Source organism: Nanorana parkeri, unplaced genomic scaffold (genome assembly GCF_000935625.1).
Source record: "Nanorana parkeri isolate BGI_ZX_2015 unplaced genomic scaffold, ASM93562v1 scaffold996, whole genome shotgun sequence".
Lineage (NCBI taxonomy): Eukaryota > Metazoa > Chordata > Amphibia > Anura > Dicroglossidae > Nanorana > Nanorana parkeri.
In genome coordinates, this window is record NW_017307264.1 from 324329 (window position 1) to 330133 (window position 5805).

Genomic DNA, 5805 nt, shown 5'->3' on the forward strand with positions numbered 1-5805 from the left:
ATTTTCCACCTTAGTTTAGTGAATATATAAGGTGAAGCTCTGCTGACTTTCATTGCCCAATCATGTTCAAGCAAGAGTTGGCTGTACACAGATAAATAGTCTATATATGTTGCTGGCAGCAAAAGGGTCAATTGTTAAAAGTGGTTTTGTTTGGTAATAAGGATTAAAGTCTAGTTCATGATGAAAAGGTACTTAAACCCAATAAGGGGCCTTGGCCTATAGTTTTCCCACAAGCTCTGTCGTGTTTTTACTTTATGATATACGTATATTTTTTTATAGTATGATGGATGAAAATGGGGTGCACTGGATGTTCTGGTGGGACAATAATTGAACAATGAACACTGCACAGCAATGGTTTGACACTGCCACCTAGTGGAAGAAGAGAATATGGGTGTCTGAAAAGGCTGCAATTACAAAAGATGTATTCTGATAAAATAGGAAAGTAATAAATGTGAGCAATAACTAGCAATAAGTTGGTTTATTTTCACGTGCTTATATTTTTATTTTTATCCAGATGTATCTGCATACCAAGTTGTCTAGGAAAGTGCCAGGCTTTGGGACATACTATAAACCTGCTACAATTGTAGCAACAGCATAAAAGGTGACCATTGTAAGCATCCCTGGCAGGGTTATAGTTTGTCCCAACCCCTGTCACTTTTTATTGCAAAGCTGGGACTGTGTGAAAATGTGTAGAGAAATAATATAAAAGATATGCTAAATACAAAATGGAATCCATAAACGAAATACTCTCATCACGTGATATTTTAAATGAACCTATCCATTCCCATAGCACCTAAACATAGTAGTAACCTAATAATCTGCTACATTAGCTTTGATTTGTAAGGTCACATATCAAAGTGTTTTTTGAGCCACTTCTCACTAATTCATAATGCAAATGAGGAAATCAACTTCACAGCACTAAATATAATAGTGATTCCATTTGTTCAAACCTAAACTTTATCACATATCTAGACCACATAGATCATCAACTCCGTGCATGTGTTGCCCTTTCCTCTTGTAAATTAATTTCTATGTGCATATCTAATTTGAGGTATACGTTGTACAATGTGCCTTTTTTTTTTACCACCAATCTGCCAGAATTAAAGATGCAAATGAAATCCATTGCAATTTTCCATTAACTCAGTACAGTTTGTTTGGAAATCTTCAGGGAAGCCTATCCCACCTCAACCTAACCACTGAACTATCACTTTCTCAAACAATTCATCCCCACACAGCTACCACCTCTTGTATCACTTGCCTTTAGATTGTAAGCTCTAACGGGCAGTGCCCACTTTACCATCTTGTCTTAATTTGTATTGTAACTGTAATGTCTTAAATAATGATAATTAAAATAAATTAAGGGGAATCAATCAAAACCGAAGGAGACAAAATCTGGAGCAGTTGTCCATTGCAACCGATCAGCTTCTCTCTTTCATTTTTAAAGCATAATGCTGGGCACACACCTTACAACCATCCCAAGACTTTTGTCTTGCGATGGTTGTAAGGTAATTATAAAAACTTACGATCTGCCTATCTTGGACAGGCAGATCATACTTGCGATCATCGCAAGGCCCCCCGCTGAGGGGCGGTCTTCCGATGACCGCAATGCTGAACGGGCAGTGTGCGATTGCGGCTTTTATCTTACGAACATGCCACACACCCGCCCACAATCGTACGATTCTCGGCGGGTTTTCGAACATGTTCCTAAGATAAAACACAGTAGCAGAGGTCGCACGCCTTCCACACACCTTACGATAATTGTACGATCGCAGGATTTCCCACGATTATCGTACGATTATCGCAAGGTGTGTGGGCACCTTTACTGAACAAACTGAAAGGAGAAGCTGATTTGATACTATGGGCAGCTGCAGAGGCGGCTCTAGAGAGGCCTTAGGCGAAACTTAAACATGAGGCCCCACTCAGCCCCATAATGGAAAAAAATGCAAATAAAAATGAAAGGTATAAATTGTATATACCAGAGCTCTGTAAGGTCTCACCAGGGCTCTATAGGGTCCCTGAAGGGCTATGCGGGGTCCCACCAGCCTGGTTAGACCCCCACAGAGCCCTGGTAAGGCCCCACAGAGCCCTGGCTAAACCAGGGCTATGTGGGGGTCTCACCAGGGCTATGTGGGGGTCTCACCAGGGCTATGTGGGGGTCTCACCAGCCTGGTAAGACCCCACAGATGCCCTGGTGAGACCCCAAAGAGCGATTGAACCAGGGCTCTGTAGGGTCTCACCAGGGCTCTGTAGGGTCTCACCAGCACAAGGGCTCTGTAGGGTCTCACCAGGGCTATGTGGGGTCAATTATTGTACGGTCATGATATTTGGTGTTTGACTGACAAACGCATCAACCCTACCCCCACACACAAAAAAGTGTGCATCCAAAAGAAAAATGTTTATAAAGTACACATGTCTAAAGCTGGTGTGCACAACTAAATACACAGAGGACATGCATATATGACAGCTACTTTACCTGCAAATGGATCTATATTTTTTCCATTCAGTCCTAAGATTTACACAACTATGCCCCACAACACAGCCCTATCTAGCAGGGCAGAAGAACTGAATTTTATCTCTTGATGTTACGTAGCGCTTACAGGTTATGTCCCTCTCCCGGCTTTTGACTGGACAGTGAAAGGAGAAGCAGCAGACTGATGAGTTCAAATCTTTGTCACTTTGCTCTCTCCTCCTATCACCATGCAGTTGTTGAACCGTTTTAAGTGTGGCAAGTTTTTCATGGGCAATTAGATTACTTTATCCTGACTTTTTTTTTATCCTGACAGAGTTATTCACAAAAGGGTGAAGAGTTTGGAGAAGACGAGAGAAGGGAACAATCTAGGACAACATAGCTGAATTGGAAAGTGAGCTGAATTGGAGAATTTTTCCAAATCAGCGATGTTGTCCTAGATTGTTCACTTCTCCTGCCTTCTCCAAACCCTTCACCCTTTATTTTGTGGATAACCCTGTTAGTATTTTATTGTGTTTTTATTTGCTATGAACCCAATAACTGTCTTGCAGTGTACAAGGCCTTATCATTCGTTTTTTTAACCAAACCGAATTAAATGTAAGTTACCTTTTGCAGTTCTGGAACTGGTTGAACATCGTCTCTTAAATACCACTAACTATGGACCAGGAATAGCTCCTTAATAATGTATGATGCTGAATCAGTACCTTCTATTCTAATGGAAAAATGCTTGGCCAGGTTCATAAAACTGTAATATGAAACAATCCTTTAGCTTGTAGCTGCCTGCTATAGGCAGTGCTACATTAAATTGCAGTATAAACGGGTTAATGAGACACCGCTCGGCTACAGAATTCCTCTATTTTTAGCGTAATCTTTATTGAACGTTTTTCTGTATATTTTGTACAGTATTATATTACAGTACAGTATTGTAATCATGTTTATATGAATAGTTTTGGGTTGTGGAACGAATCATCTGAATTTCCATTATTTCCTATGGGGAAATTCGCTTTGATATTCAAGCGCTTTGGATTACAAGCATGCTTCCGGAACGAATTATGCTCTTAAACCACTGTATTACTGTATTTCCCCCTTTAGATATATCTGTAATCGCCTGGCTCAGGGCAGTGGGGCTTTTTTTTTTTTTTTTGCCTTAAGCTGGCCATACACCTTACAATTTATCTGCAGATTTTCTGTGGTCAGATGGAAAAGGTGCAACAGATTCCTCCATCTACACTTAACTGTGTGGATGGAGTAATCTCCACCTGGGCCAATCTGTTGCACTTTTTCCATCTGACCACAGAAAATCTGCAGATAATTGTAAGGTGTGTGGGCACCTTTGCACACAATCCTATTTTGTCCAAAACACCTCACAGGGTTTAAGGATATTGAATATTAACCTGTGAGTTCTGTTCTCTTGCAAAGTATGCTTCCGACACCAACAGCTGCTGTTCAATATCAGTAAGTTATCCCCAAACCATGTTCTATACAATGGAAGCGATAAAAAATAATATAAAAAATACATCTTTATGATAAATAGTTTTAAAATAGAGAGTAACTGAATACAATAAAACAAAATATCATGTTATATGTTTGTAATGTTTGATTATATTAAGTTATATAATAAATTACTTTCTGTTGATAACTATTATTTAGATCAATTTTTATTATCATTTATTTTTTAGCATTGTAATTATATGTGGAATTACAGATATTGAATCAATTTGACTTTTTAGAACAGGATTTCAAAACTGAAGGGAAGAATTGGCAGAGGAGTATACCAGAAAATGGGTTGCATTGTTGCTTATTCAGAGAAAAGGGAAACTAGAAGATTGTAAGAAAGCTGTCCTAACAGGTTCTGAAAACATAAAGAGTTACAAATCATCCATCCTAGATCCCAAATAGATAGGAGTATTAAATAATAACACCAGGAAATTCGAGGAGAACATCATCACTAGTGAATGAAAAATACTTAGTAGAGCATAGATGATTTTATAAAAAAGCAATGTTTTTGATTGGAAGCAAAATATCCTCCAGCCCTGCCACCTCTAATGATCCACCTCCCATTATAAGCATTAAACCTCCCCGGAACATCCAGAAAAAGGGGACATCTACCAAGAACTCACACATCCTAAGAAAAATAATATAAGTATAGTAATTATTAGGAATACATAATAGTATTATCAGTAATACTAGTAATACTACTAATACTAATAATAGTGCTAGTAGTAACTAATAGTAATTTATAGTAATATTTAAAATCGCAATCATACCAATCCAACATCCACCAACTTGCCACATACCAACCAGAAGACAGTACCGGTTCCTCCAAAAGCTCAAATTTCAAAGACAAAAACTAGACTTGCCAATATTTTAGACATCTAGTAACACAGTAATGGGGAACATGAATGAGCATACGGATACCAGTCCACTTACGCTCAGCATCTCTATATCAAACCGTTTTTGGCCATTAATGGTAATAAGTGAAGAAGAATTACATGAATAAGAAACAAGAGAGGCCTATTTAGAATACCTTTACAGAAAAAAGGACTCAAGACTTTCCCACCCTTCCACCAGCACCATAAAGATATATAACCTCTCCTTCCATACATTATCCAAGGACCATTTTGTTTCTGCCAACAAACCAAAGTCCAAGTCCCCTTGAGGCCTTTCTCTCCTTAACCAGTTGACATCCGCGGTGTTAAACCCCCTTCCCATCCAGGCCATTTTTCAGTATTCAGCGCTGCGGTACTTTGACTGACATTTATTCCGTCATGCAGCGCTGTACTGAAATGAATTTTATACCCTTTTTTGGGGACAGATAGAGCTTTCTTTTGGTGGTATTTATTCACCACTGGGGGTTTTATTTTTTTACTATATTAAGGAAAAATTACCGTAATAAAAAAAAACAAAAACTGTTTCCCCTATATTAAATGATAAAACATTTATTATTACCCAATTTACCCACCAATGCTGCAGTGCCGTCCGTCAGTTTTTTTTACAACGGGCGGACGGCAAGTGGTTAAAATCCTCTGTAGCAGAGCATCCCAGAGGGAGCCTGGAAAAGTCGTGTTCGGGGTTTATAGGTCTCCCAGGTTCCTCTCCTATACATTTAGGAATTGCTGATCCGCGCTCCAGTGCAGGGTTTACTCCCATCTCCACTGGCAATTTAATCTCACCTGGAACCCATAGTCGGAGCTCTCGGCCTAGGGATCAGACAAGTCCTGTCTGAGAGAGCTGCAAGGTATGGTGGAAAACATGCAAACAGTTTAGGTGGAGGCTGACAAGCGGTAGGCCTGCTCAGCCTGTTAGTTAGGAGCTATATCTTTTGTTTGCGCAGTTAG